Source organism: Pinus tabuliformis, chromosome 6 (genome assembly GCF_031772625.1).
Source record: "Pinus tabuliformis cultivar Carrire ecotype Pingquan chromosome 6, CPIR1, whole genome shotgun sequence".
In the NCBI taxonomy this organism is placed as follows: domain Eukaryota; kingdom Viridiplantae; phylum Streptophyta; class Pinopsida; order Pinales; family Pinaceae; genus Pinus; species Pinus tabuliformis.
In genome coordinates, this window is record NC_142292.1 from 624,712,973 (window position 1) to 624,729,121 (window position 16,149).

A 16,149-nucleotide genomic window follows, 5' to 3' on the forward strand; every position below is an offset into this window, starting at 1 on the left:
TATGATTTTGCACACAGTTTAAATCTCTGACGTTCATCCTCTTAACTTTATTCTATGCGACTTAATCCTAGCCGTCTAACTCCCTCAGTCTCATTTGTTGATCTAGCTGATCCAATGACTGTGCTTTGCTGCTACGTTCTTTTGTCTCTTACTATGTAAAATTCCATTCGTTCAACTTTTTGCTTGTGTATTTGTTTTCGCCTTCTGATCTTCACTTGTTCTGATTTTGATCTTCGTTCCATTACTTAATCCCTTCACACCTTTATGCTTCCACTATGTAACTCCTTAGGTTTTAAAATCCCTTATAGTATACCTTTGTTGTAACATTGAGGTTTCTCCAATACTGTCTGTGTATAAAATCGTAACACACTTCTATGCACTTTGTCTCTAGCTCTGCACACCTGCAAACCTATGTTATGCAAAATTACTAAAATCTACACACAATTCATTCAATTACTTCATTCACACCACACAAACTCAGAAATCGTGTTATCTGTATTAATAAACAAATAATTATAAAAGAATTCCTTTTTGGCCTGATCTTCACTATTAGTGGCCTTTTCCTTTCATGCCCGTAGGCTTAAAATCAACCCTCTCTAACTAAGTCACTCTCTAACTCCTACCTAGCTAACCCTCTTCTATGCCTTTTAGGCTTACATTTATATAAAAGGTTTTGTAACCCATTTTTGGTTCAGATCCTTAATCTACTCATCAAGTCCTAAAATATCTCAACGATCCCTTGAGGATATCAACAACTTAACTAAGTTCTATGGATTCCCTTTAATCCCCAAAATCATGAAACCAATTCCTAATCTAGGGTTTACAATAATTCAAAGTCTCTCAATCCTCACTAATCACTCATCATCACTCGTGTTCTCCTGCATTCGAGAAAATTTACAAATATGCCCAACAATATTTAATTGATCCTTATTCTAGTTTCTCTCATTAAAATCACTCAAAACGTCAAGAATTACATTAATTTAATACTCAGGAGACCAAATTCCTTGAAAACACAAGATGCCCTATGTCTACTAAAATACAATGAAATTTCTGAGCTGAGTGCTCCTGGATCAGGCTCTCACAGTTGAAAACATCCATGATCTCCTGATCATGTGTTCTCATATGTTGATAGAAGCCTCCAGGGTCCAAAACTTTAGTTTGTAGTTGTATGAATGCTTTGTTCCTTTGTTGTTGTTGTATGTTTTTTGTCTTCTGTTTCATCCTCCTCTCCTTTCCAATCAGTTTCAAATTCTGACTGATCACTCTTCCTGTTGTTGTCAATCTCCTCCATCGGGACTGCTTCATCATTAGCTTCTATAATTCTTCAATCTCTATCTCTAACATATCCTTGAGCTCGTACATGCTCTGCCATTTTTTTTGTACTCTATCCACTCATATTCAAATTGATGTTCATTATCTTCTCTTTGAAGTTGTTGAATTCTTACTACCGCCCTTTCATCCTTACCCTCTTTCATGATTATCTCTTTCTACATAAAATCCTGATTCTCTAACATTCTTTCCAGCAACATAATATATTTGTTCCATGGATTAAATACTTCTACATAATCTTCCTCTTCCATATTTACTTGGTTTCTCATATGTTCCAAGTTTTGTCTAGCATCTGCAACAAAATCTACACTCACAAAACAATTATTAAAATGAAAAACATAAGGCCTTAGTGCCTCTTCTTCCTTTGGAAACATTTCAGTATGTTGTTCTAATTTCTCCTCCTCTATCATCACATCAGTATGCTGATTCAACCTCTTTAAAGAATTCTCTAAAGGATTCATGAAAATGTTAGCAAATCTCTCTTCCACAACACCTGTTTCAATGATGTCTTTCTGCTCTTGTCCACTATAATGAAATTCTTCTTCTGCAATCACACTGTCATACTCTGAGTTTTCCAGCAAATATTCTAGCAATTCAATTTCTATGTGACACTTCACAAGTATTTCATCATCACTTATAATTCCTGCATTTATACACAATTTATCAGTTTAAGAATTACAAGGTTTAGCAGTCTCAACTATTTCTTTACATATCGGCTCTTGAGACTGAATCTCATCTCCTTCTTTCACAAGAAATTGTTCCCGTGTTATAATAGTTTCAAGCACCAATGTATTACTGAATTATTTTTGCTACAATAATTCATTACTTTTCTCATTCAAGGGACATTCTCCATCATTCTTTACTTTAGAATAATTATCTTCTAAAAGATACTCTTCCATACTTTTGATAGCTTCAAAAGAATTCTCATCCTCTGCAATACCTGTAATCACATCAAAGTTATGCTTCACAAATGGAAACTTCTGTTTCCAACTCATCTTCTCTCAGTTTTTCCACCAGCCACATCACTTGCCTCTGTTGTAGCCTTCTCTATAACTTATGCCACTTCACTGCCTTTTTCCTAAAGACCCAACCTTGTCTTTGTTTTCCTCTAGTAGCATCCTTAATACATCAAATTATTCTTTTAACTCTGCAATCTCCTTGTCCAGCTCCTCTTGACTCATTCGATTTCCATTTGCCTTGGCATCCTCCTTCTTCACTTTTCTTCTGTTGTGGTATTCCTCAAAACCTCTATTATCTCTGTTATGACTATCAGTAGTCATATCGTTCTCTATCTTCATGAGTTCCTCACTCACTTATTATGAGTTGTACTAAAGCCTCTGCAATAGCAAGTCCTCCCTACTGCCACTTACCTCACCAAGCTTTCCTCTGTACTTGGTCTTTTGTAAAGCACTTGGTTCTCTATCTCTGGAACCTCTTTGAGAACTTCTCTCTGCTCCTTCTAGGCTTCAACTCATATGCACCTTTTAAGAACACAACTGTCCTCTTTATCCAACCTCTGTTGGAATTCTTCAAGGTTTTGCCACATTCTGCATTCATTCAGAAACTCTTACCAACTTCTAGTATCCCTTAGCAATTCTACGCACATCCTTTGTGGAATTTCCTTTATTATCTTTCTATGAGCTGCAACAATACCTCTGCAGTAACAAGTCTACTTCTTACTATGCATTCCTCACTAAGTTTCTCTCCTCTAAGCTCAATCCTTTTTTATCTCTCTGGCTCTCTCCACTGGAACCAATTGAGCACTCCTTGCTCTAGGTTACTACAATATTCTCACCTTATTATGTCACTACATTCAATACCTCTATATGATCTTGTTCTACCATTCACCTACACTTTGAATGGCTTGTTCTTTGTTTCCCTTGCATATGCAAATTCTGCTACACTTTATCTCTGTGTGCCTACTATTTGTCAGATTTAAAATCTGATCCCCTCTTGCCTGCATACACACCTTCAAAACATAACTCTTTTCTAAGTTTTCTCAAGAAATTCTTACACACAAAATTTCCTTGTTCAACTCTGATAGAAAATTGACGTGGAAAAGCCACATCTTTCCCCACATTATGCAAATAAAATTGGATGTCACACTGTGTCCCAATATTAATCACCTAATCCATGGTTAAAACCCTCTATAACCAAGGTCTAACATTCTTAATTAAAATCTATGCAGAAACATTTAATTAACTAACCAAAGTCTTAGACTTTAATAGACCTCTGATTAATTATTAATCCTTATAACTTAACCCTTCAGTTATCACCCACCCATATTAACCATACCATGGTCATTAGAATTTGGTTAAACTCAACTTAACCCATAATACATTATTTCGCTCATTTCTATTATAACTCTCCTATAATAGAAATATTCCATAAACCAATTTAAGCCATACCTTTCTGCCATTCCACAAACCTTTGTACGTATACGGATGCTCCCTTTATCACATTCAATATACACAATTGATCTGTCTCCTTGACCCGACGGTTATTGCGTCGTCCACTCACTTCTTCAAACTGACTCCTTAGCGCATTAAATCTCCACCATTTATTCCTCCTACCTCAATCCAACAGTGATTGCATAATCTCATGCAGATTACATGGACGATTGATATTAGACCCAGAGCACACGAGAAAGGTGGTTTTCTCTTCCCACCGTGTGCTACGTGTTAACCCTAAGGCTAATCAGGTAGAATTCAGAAATATTATTTACAGCCTTGAGCCCACGTGAGAAACTCTCAACCGTTTATCCTCTTAACTTTATTCTGAGCGACTTAATCCTAGCTGTCTATCTACCTCACTCTCATTTGTTGATCTAACTGATCTAATGATTGTGCTCCACTGCTCCGCTGCTACATTCTTTTGTCTCTTACTGTGTAATAGCCCATTCGTTCGGCTTTCATCCTGTGTATTTGTTTTCGCCTTCCAATCTTCACTTGCTCTGATTTCGATCTCCACTCCATTACTTCATCCCTTCGCACCTTTACACTTTCGCTACATAATTCCTTAGGTTGTAAGAACCATTATATTATACCTTCGCTATAACATTAAGGTTTCTCCAATAATGTCTGTGTATAAACTCGTAGCACACTTCTCTGCACTTTGTCTATAGCTCTGCACACCTGCAAAACCTATGTTATGAAGAATTACTAAAATCCACACATAATTCATTCAGTTACTCCATTCACACCACACAAACTCAGAAATCGAGTTATCTGTATTAATAAAAAAATAATTACAAAAGAATTCCTTTCTAGCCCGATATTCACCATCAATGGCCTTTTCCTTTCCCACCCATAGGCTTACAATCAACGCTATCTAACTAACTCAATCTCTAACTCCTAGCTAGCTAACCCTCTTCTATGCCTTTTAGGCTTACATTTATACAAAATGTTTTGCGACCCATTTCTGGTTTAGATCCTTAATATGCTCATCAAGTCCTAAAACCTTTCAATGATCCCTTGAGGATCTCAACAACTTAACTAAATCCTAAGGATTCTCTTTAATCCCAAAAATCATGAAACCAATTCCTAATCTAGGATTTACAATATTTCAAAATCTCTCAATCCTCACTAATCACTCATGTTCTCCTACATTCGATAACATTTACAAATATGCCTCACAATACTTAATTAATCCCTATTCTAGTTTCTCTCATTACAATCACTCAAAAACTTAATAATTACATTAATTTAATACTTAGGAAATGAACTTTCTTGAAAACACAAGGCCCCCTATGTCTACTAAAATACAATGAAATTTCTGAGTTGAATGCTCCTCCATAATTTCATATGCCCACTTTCATTCATTTTCATTTCTTTACTTTTGGTTTTTGATTCGTTTTTATTTTTTACTGATATTAAACTTTGTTTTTGCAACCCTCCATAAACTTTTCAGAAGTCTACCAGATCATATTTGGAGTTCATTCTCCTTTGTTCGGTTTGCTTTCAATTTTTTTGGAGAAGCAGTAACGGTCCTCATCAAATAAACTAAACTAGGGAGTTTCTAAACCTTTTGTTCATTTATTAAGCATTGCTTTTATTAGAAAATAGTTTAAAAAATATGCAAGTTTTTCTTTGAAACAAGAAAATTTGCAGCAGATAAAGACTTTTTCATTTGGGCTAAATTTTACCTCATAACTGCTATTCACTCTTTATATTTTTAGATAATCATTACTTATAACTCTGCAAGATAAAAAATTTAAAATCTCAACATAAGAAGGAATGTACACATGCTTATCTTATTTTACCTTTTTGTTGAGACATTTGTATAATTAATCTTATTGGATTTGGTTCTCTAAATTTCAATTTTTCTTTCAGCTTTCACTTTCCTTATTTTTGAGAGTTTGTTGATTTGTTTTTACTTCAGTTCAGAGTTATTTTCCTTCTTTTATTTTTATTTGGTTTGATTTTGGTGAATTCGCCATGATTCATGTGGAAGGCCTTTTCCTCACCCAACAATGGTTGGCATACATAGGAAACCTTTACTCTATCTATTTCAGTGAATTTAATTTATTATTAGAGGTATATCTTTATGGAACCATAAAGCCCTCTTGCTTTAAATATTTTTCATGGAGGAACACACATCCTCTCTAAGTGATAGGGTTTACCATTTCAAGGAAAGAACTTACTTGAGTTCATCTCAATGGATCCCTCCCACCCCTCCACTTTATAAAAACCTCTGACTGATAGTCACGTGGAAATATTTTTGGAGTCAACATTATGAAAGTATTGTATCCATTAACATAAGCCTCTATTACCATCCCACCTCTTTCAATCAAGTACATCATAAACTAAAATCTTGCAAATGAATTTATCAAAAGGGTGATCAAAAGAGGAAGCATGGGAAATACAAGTGAACTCATCAGGGCTATGGACGCTCACTGGTAGCAGGGCTAGGCTTGCATGACATAAAAAGCAACTTCATCGGGGTACTATTCAGGCTTGCTCGTAGCGAAGAAATGTTAGACACCATTTATAACAACACATATATTTTTTATAAAAAAAAGTTCCTATCTCTACCTATTTCTATTTCTCATATGAGGTAATTTCAAAAAAAATACTCAAAATTTGGATTCATGATTATTACTCAAGTCTGCGTTGAGTACTTATATTTTCAAACTCATATTGATTTATCTATTTATGTGGGACATATGGAAATATTTTGCTGTTTGACGATTCAATGGACTTCGTTATTTTTAATTTTTGAGTAAATTAAAGTTCATTATCTTTAACCATAGATAATTAGTTCTTCCCAGTGTGTCGCCAATGTTATAGGAAAGACCCAACACCCTCGTTATTTGACTTATTTATTTCAAATAATGGGGATCCTTTCCATAATTTTTTGGCTAAATCACCTTTCTATATTTTCTTTGGGATAAGTGTCCTAAAATTCTGTCATTTTTTCATTTTCACTAGATTTCTATTTTTACTGCTTCATTGAGTTCGACTCTTCGCTATATTTCCATATGTACTTGTTTCATCTCATTCGGTAACACGGTTTGCAAATGGTGCTCATCGCAAGTTCGATAATTTTTACCGCCTCGGTTAAAAAATGTTTAAAATGTATATTATTTTAATTTTTGTTATTAAATTTTTAATTAATTGTAAATGTTAATCCATCATTAATTTTTACTAATTTCTTCATTTCTCACTAGCAGTCCTACAACATCACCTAGTCAAATTGTAGAACAACTAAAATTATGTGTTTTTCTGGACCTGAGTAAGTTATTCGAATTCCTAATTTTAAGAGAAATTACAAGACCCGAAAGGTTAAAACAAAGTTGTTGAAGTTAATTTTGTAGAATTTTTAATTCCATGCCAAGTGCACCCCACTTCACCTCTCCTCCTCCCTTCGGATATAAATCTTCAAAAATATAAAAGTCCCAATTTATTTTTTTCCGAAATTTAAAAGCTCCAATTTATTTCTTCCAAAATTTAAAACTTTCGATATCCTGATATCGAAATATCAGAGTTTTTATTTTCTGCACGTTTTAAAACTTGCGATATTAATTTTCTCTAATCTCCAATATTTTATACATTGGCTATTTTATTTTAACCTAAAGTTTCATCTCATCTCCTTATGACTCCTGACCTTCGTCCTCCACACATCATGCTTACCTCTTCCCTCACTTCCATATGCTCTCCACCTCACATGTTAACTCCTCCACTACTTGATTTGCTCCATATAATATAATTATAATTATAATTTAATATAATTTAATTATAATACTAATATAATTATATTATATTTTTTCTTAACTTTTAATTTCATTTTAATTCTTAATTCTTAAACACTAAAAATTATTTTATTATATATAATTAGTTTATAATTAATCTAATTTAATATTGTAATTAAAATTAAATTAGTAATATTTAAGAAATAATTGTACTTTAATTTAGGATTAGATTTTAATTAAAAATTTCCTACTTTTGGCCCAAGCAACAAATGTTTCAGAATTCTCGCACTTTTGATCCTTTCACTTTGGAAGCTCATAAGTTGAGTTTTACTTGGCTAAATGAGTCTCAGGACAACTCATTGGATAGATACAATCATGGAGAATAGTTTTTAGTTTGTTAGATAACTAGATTTGATTATTTCATGATTCTAAAATTTAGCAGAAGATCAAGATTTAAATTTTTAAACAAAATTATTTTTCTGAGTTTAATTTTCTGCATTTTCATTTTCTCATAACCTTTATTGAATATAGATCCATTCCATTAAGTTCTCATTGACCAAATAGATATTTATAGGGATCAACAAAAAAATCATATTTGCTTCTCTTTCTTTATTTACTTAATTAAGTTTTGATTGGAAATATTTTGTATTCCAGATTTGGTATTTTGATTTTAATACGCATTTTAATTGGATTTTTATTGCCTTTGAGAGGAAAACATTTGACGAGATAATAAAAAGAAAATTTAAATCAATGGAATTTCTCTAGCAGTAGAAGCAAAGGAATTTGGACCCATGAAAATTGTTGGAGGAAGATGATTCTTGAACAACTCTCTGATTTGGAATTCATTTTGTAAATTATAAATAGTGGTTTCTAGAATGAGAAAAGTGGTTTCTCTTCTTGGAAATTTTGTAATTCTTAAAAGAATTATTGTAATGGGGATTTAGATCTATAGGTGAGGGGAGTGTAAATCTTAGATTTTGGGGGTAATTAAGGATTTTTCTTTTTCATTCTAAACTATATATGGAGAAGCGAAGCTTGAACTATTGCAACTCTTTTTTTATGTAACACCCCTCCCTTGGGTGTTAAATTATTGTAAACTTAAGCTAAGGAAAGCTAGGTGTGATACCCTCCTTTGTGGGTTAAACTATTTTAAACCTAAGCTGAGGAAAGCTAGGTATGATGTGTAATATGAAAAGGAAATTTGTTATTAAATAAATTAATAAAATAAATCACTTGGAGGGTGGAGCAAATAGAGAGATAAGATTCTTGCCAAATCCCATTGAGGAATGGGATAGAGATTACTATTTCTCAAAAAAGCTTCTAGATGCGATTATAGATAATCTTGGATGGATGGGAGATAAATATCCATCGAACATGAAAGCTTTGTGGGAGATAAAGGAAAGCTTTTATGAGGAAAATCGTCATGGGAGATAAAGATGAGCTTTTATGAAGAAGACCTAGGAAAAGGGAAAAATCCATAAAAGCGGGACACTGCTAAAAGAAACTAAACCATGAAAGAGGGTATTAAATATTGAGTGCATTGATCAATTGAAGAGATTTGATCCTTGGCAAGAACCTTGGCTTGGGGGGAACCATAGGTGATTCATGGTTGGGTGGTGGTGCTTCACTCTCCAAGTGAAGTTTTAGATGGCTTCATATGCATTGACTGTACTATATGAGTTCTTACCTCTATATTTTATTCCTTATTGTTAAAATTGTTAAGTCATGTAGCACAGTTGTATAGATGATGTGTTATCGGTATGAAAATAATTGAAGTCTTATGTATCCGACTCTTAATGTATTTGAGAAATGGTGGAATCATAGAAATTAGTTGTTGATACTTTTTTCAAAGCATTAGATTACTCATGATCGACCTTGCATGTGGCTATTATAGATAAGTAAATATATTTTTGTGGTATAATGATTGATTTTCTTATGCATGTGGCTTCTGGTTTGAAGTTATCTATAGAAGGATATTAAGTGGATTGACAATTTTAATACCCATGCATTGTAGAATATTGCACATAATTAGATTACATGTGTTATTGTATTGCTATGAGAGTGATGGTAGTATTATACATGTGACTCCTTTTACATTCAAGAATAGAGTTAGTAGAAGAAGCATGGCATGCAGTTATATATATTAACATTCTTTCTTAGGAATCATGTATGAATATGGAGAAGACTAGGGATTCTCTAATCAATTGGCTTCCATTTACCAAGAAATATGGTAGGCCCAAAATGTTCTAAATTGGTGACTTCTTATGCATGCCAACCAATTGCGGGAATAATGATTTCCATTGTATGACTAATGGTTTAAGTATCTGTGGTTGTGTGTCGTAAGACTGCCTTCACTTAGGCTAATCTAGCTAGTATGCATGAGAATGAAGCGTTGGATAATGACATGACCTGTGATGATAGATAATCCTTAATTGAAAATGAAGAAGAAATTAACTTAATGAAGCTTAGGGGAAAACTTCCCAGGTAGGCACAAGAGGTCCATTCGAAATGGTATCAGAGAAGAAGTTCAAACCTTGCGACCTATGGACTCATCTACGTCCATAAAGTTTCGTTGACAGCTTGTAATTATAAAAACTCTATAATCCATAAATGTGAAGTTAAATCTTGGAATTTATAACACGTTAATATCAAACCAATTTCTTGTCAGTGAAGGAAGCTAGGATTCCTTAAAATGAATAAAAACTAAAAAATAAAAGATTAACATGGTATATTGAGGAACAAGTAACCTCCATATATATATATATATATATATATATATATATATATATATATATATATATATATATATATATATATATATATATATATAGATATATATATAACACATAAAATTTAATAAGCAATGTGTGAAGATATGAAACTAAATTTGATGAAATGTTGATCTTCTATTTGGTGGAGACATCTGATAAAGATAGAACAAATTTCTAATATTAGACTTGTATATAAAATATCTAGCAGGATCAATACCTAACCTATCCCAATCTTTTACAATGAGGAGTATGTTTATTGATCCTCTTTACTTTGCCAATTTTCTTGTTTCCAAAAGATTATGTTTCTATTGCTTTATCTTGAGTGCTTCCTCATTTTAACCTTTTTTTGCATTCTTAATATGAGAAACGGGGAACATATCATGTTGTGTAAAGGGAAGTGGCTCGGCCACTTGTCATCTTACCAATATTCGGTCAATAAAAGTATTCCACAGACCAACAATCGACTTCAAAGCTCTTGGAAATTGCTTTCTGGAAATCAACATCTGGAAACACCAGCTAACAGCCTGATATGAAATATCCATACCTGAACCAAATGATGTAGGCCTTGTTACAAATTTACAAACTTGGATGCAAAGTGAATGAAATGAGAAGCAGATTGCCCATAAGCCTTAGATAAGAGAGGAACACACCATATTTCAGGATATACAAAAGTTCAACATTGTTATTCACATTTCTCTATGGTGCAGGGACTGGAATGACGGTCATAAATAATATGGGGGAAGATAGGTATGGTAATTGGCTTCTCTAATGTCTCCATTTCTTGTAGATGATCTATAAAACTTCCAGGTGTAACAAAAAACAATTTACAGCTCTAGGGTTTCTCCTTTGTTACTCATAAAATCATTACAATAGCTATCCTTTCTTCATGTTGGTCACATGGATTAGCAATAAATTAAACTTCAATAGACCTTCCAATTTCCACATGCACATGTTACTATAAGTTGCCTCCGTGCTTCTCGTTGGTGAGTTGCATGAGATTTGGCAAACATTCAGACATCATGAAGTCCATGCATGTGACAATGGTTATTAATAGATATCTATATGTTAAATTTCCATTTTTCACATTATGATATACAGTTATCAACATAGATATGCTTTGAAGCCATTTATCTGTTTGGTGAGATGATGTGATTGCTAAAAGAGGAAAGGAATATGCATTCATAATGGTAAATCGAGAGCTTGGCTCCTCCTACGTGACTTGGCTACGAGTAATATTATAGACTGCGATGGCGCCGGGCATATGAAGATGGAAAAATATTCATCTAACAGAGACATGTCATTGTCGAGGTTGAAGAGGGTAATCTGTAAGATAAGATCATATAGTCGTATGTGTTTAGCCAAGGTTTAAAACATAGAATCGGGTGTTCCGAAGACCTCTGTATCAAATACACCTATGTGAAGAGGATGAAGCAGATTTCATCCATGCTTCATATCTCTATGAAACGTGTTGGTCATCTTGGTTGCTAAGAGGAGACAGTTTGATGAATGGCAATGAAAATCTCAAAACTGAAAAAAAAGATCTGGCTAACAGTTTGGTCCATCAAACAACTCGCTATTATAGGCCTAGTGATTGTAGGTAGGGTTATAGCATGATTGTTGCTACACTTCATGAGCCGAAATACATGCCTCCCTCCTACATAAACAATGAGATCTTGTGCCTTGTATTAATTAAATGATAGAGATCGATTCTCCACGTGCATATAATTTGTCTCCGGCATAGTCGTTTAATCATGTAAGTGAAAGAACCAAGTAACAAATAAATAGTAAATTATGGGTCGAGAATGAGATTAGGTTTAAAAGAAGCCATTCATACTAAAAGCCATGGAAAATGGGTCACAACACTATGGGTTCTTTCTTTATAACCAATTCAGAGGTAGGTAGGATAAGCGAGATTCAATTTCTTTCCTATTGTTTATGGTGGGATAAGACAATGGGATAATGGTTGTCCACCTCATCAGTCATATTGGTTTATCCATCTTATACCTATAAAATCATAGACGAGCTTTTGATAGAGCTACAGAACGCTCAACCTTTTCCATGCAAGGTTAGAAGAAAAAAAGCCTGGAGATAAGGTTTATCTAAACTTTCACTACGATACACAAGTCACAAAAAAGAAAAATTGGTAGTCCGAAGAAAGGAAGGATGGTAGTTGGCCACAAAGCCAATGATATTGTTCTAGAAAATATCGCTGAAACAACCATAATGGTTGTTTCCTTGGGTGATTGGATGTATCGAACTAATGGATTGAATACGATAAGTTTGAGATAATGATAATTATCATCATTTTCCATACATCGACCCTTGCATCATGAAAGAATAATTCTTATCCTCACAGTCCAATGAGGATTTTACATTCCTACACACATAAATAAGCCAACACAGTTTTGGACAAGCTATCTTGATCTCAAGCTGTGAGTGTCGAGCCTAAGTATTGTAGGAGTTTTTTAGATTTTGTGAATCATAGTGTCGCTGAAGCTGTGGGAATTTTTAGGAATAAATCTTTGAAGATGTGAGAACCTAGGGGTTTGGATGCATTGTATTTGTCCAGATGTTTATCAGTGTCGTATATTTGTAAGTTTCTGAAGGATGGAAGATAATGTTTTTAGTCTCTTGACCGTTTCCAATAGTATTACATAAGCTTGATGTTCGCTTAGATAGAAGAAAATATTGTTCTTTGGCCTACACAATATCCTTTTCTCCTAATAGAATTGGAAATGATATTCTCGAACATTCTCATTATACTCAAAGGCATCGGTGAATAAAAGTTGTATGATAGGCTTCTAGGAATAGAACCATTGTTACACATGCTTCATCTTTCTCTGGAGGAGGGATTCGAATATATCAAGATTCAAGATACAAAATCACATTCCTTGTGTGAACTTTGGTAATGGTTTCACATTTTTCTCTTTGAGTATGGAATGTTCAAACCCATTTATTTTAATGACTATGTTATTTTCCAAATTGGATAACTGATAATGCCTCTCCAGGTGGCTCAATTCTGAATTGACATCAGTATGTTATTAATGACGCACTAGTGGTTTCCCCCATAATTCTAAATTCTAGAGTTCATGTATACAGATATGTTTTCTATGGAAGGATGTCGATCGGAGTATGAAACTAATTCTGAACTAGAGTATGAAACCTATTCTGAACTAGGGTCCTTGCCACCTCTGGAAAATTTTGTCACTCTCAAGCAGTTTTTCACAGCATAATAAACTTTGAGGAAACCAAAAAATTCCTGTTTGGATACGCTATATTTGGGAAGGAAATGATGCATTGGAGTCAATAAACTCTTCTAGTGAGGAAAATATTCAATTCAAATGTATGTAAGAAAACATTGATTCCATATCTCCAGTGCAAAAGTCAACATTAGAAAAAAAGAGTATATTTCCTTTGAATGATTTTAATAGTAAGTTTTTTTATTCCATCAATAAGATTTCAAACCGGGTCAAAAACATGGAAGATGAACAAAGGCATATATGTTCATGCTAGTTTCAAATTGCACCATTTCATTTTTGGTAAGTGAAAGTGATTAAATGAGAGGAAATTTTGTTAAACTATCTTTAAGATTAAGAATTAAAGAATCATAAGAGTAAAAAATTGATGCTTGGTACATGCGAAGACCATGATGATTAGATATGGAATGCCATAATAATACATATTATTTTAAACCTTAATGATTACCAGCAGCCAAAATAAGCATGTGTCTCTTAGTGTATCAATGAGTAGAGTGAGTGATGAGAGGCATAATACGTAGTTGTTATTACTTGAGCCATAGAGCTATCCTACTCATGATAGCATCTGCATGGACCATTATGTATAAGTAGAAATACTTATATTTACATTTTTATTTATGAGCTAAATGTATATGGATGGGTGAGACCTCTTTTGAATCTAAACTTGATCATCACTATGTTTGGTATGGAACATAGGATGCTTATAGCGGATAACTAGATAAATATTTATGTATGAGAAAATAACTTCTCATTTGAAATTGTGTATAAGAGTTAAATCCTTATGTATAATTATTTCCATGTATGAGAAAAGGCAATTTTCTACTTGCAAATCTTGTTATTGGTTTGATTTTTCATGTAAATATATAAACTAGTCATGCTTGAGCATGTGGAGATTGTGGTTTCGGAGGTGAAGGTAAAATACCTATATATGCATGATAGAAACTAGATGCACATAAAAGAAAACTTGGGCAAAATTTGGTATTATGTTTTTAAATGAATGACGATGAGGAATTAGAAGGGCTTTGGTTAAACCTCTAACACAATTTCTACCATTGGATCAAAAATCCCAAATCTATAGCATTCATAAGATGTATCGATTGATGAGCCATGTGGAAAACTATATTGGAATTGATTATTGCAATACGTAAAAATTTAAATAGGGATTAGTGAATAAAATAAAATTATGAATGGTACAATTGTTGTTTAGATGCATGGCTAAATAAAATCTCACCTAATACCTGAAAGGAGGATTTTATAATGGAGGAAGTCAATGGTTTTATAATTGTTTTATCATTGTGTAATGATACATATAACCATGTATTTTCATGGATTGTTTTGTATGTTGTTACCATAGTCTGGTTAAGTATTCATTATGATAAACATGTTTGAAGAGAACCATCCCTAATATCCATGTATAATAATGAGTCATAGTAATATTCCGTGTAAGCACTTCCTAATGAATTCTTGTATTGGTCATGGATTCAGTAGTGAATCTTATGGTCTCTACATGTTCAAATAAAGTAAAATTCATACAATAACCATAAAGATGTTGGTTACTCCAATGCCTATTAAGTGGAGTATGTTCTGAAAAAGTAAAGAGCATGATTGACCTAATGATTATGTTGATAAAGTCATGTGGAGTTGTTGTGGCATTGTAATAGACTATATGTTTTTTTTGCTTAGATGTTCGGCATAGTTGTTTGTGAAAATATTGATGGTTTGTGACTTGTAGAATCAATGTTGTTCTACTAGAGATGCTTACAAATATGCATAGCATGTAAAAATTTTGCATTTTCCTCCAGGTATAGGATTTGAGTTGCTTGAAATGTATTGAAGCTATATTTTGTTAGCATACATTCATGGGATGTTATTTTCCAACAATAAATAGGAAAGGTATGCATGACTACGTTATGATTATGTTTAAGACTCAGGCTAGACAAGGAAACTAAAGGTTATTGGTCATTACAGTAGGGAAAATATTATAACTAAGTTGATATAGCATGCCATGTGCCTTAGTGAGAAAATGCCTTAAAAGTAATGTTGTTAGCTTTTGTTTAAGGTTAATAACAAGTAATTCATATAGAAGGAAGATATGATTACTTGAGTGGCACACTTACCATATTTCCTTCATGTGTGAAAGAATCACACTTTTTCAGAAAATAAATTTACCATGCTTATTAGGTATTATGTGGTAATTGATTTTGGTCAAAGAGTAAACTATGGTCATCATGTTATAAAAATTATAAATGGTAAAATTTCTATATACAATGGTACAGGCTTTTAGGAAATAGTGTTATGATGATGAGAACAGGTTATAGTACAAGACTATGTAATTGTACAAATTGTCTTCAAATTAATCCTTTGATTAATGCATCTACATACAATGTGATTTGTTTTCCGTTTGGAAGAAAGTATGATCAAGGGGAAACTTAACTTTAATAGATTATTATATACCATGACATAAGCATCTTTCAATGAATATGCATAGTGGAACCTATAAGTATCCTTGAGTACAAACCATGGTAATTAATAAGTAGCGCCAATTGTATGGACCATTTGGTCAATTAGATGGCATCTAACAATCTATCTAAATAGATTAATA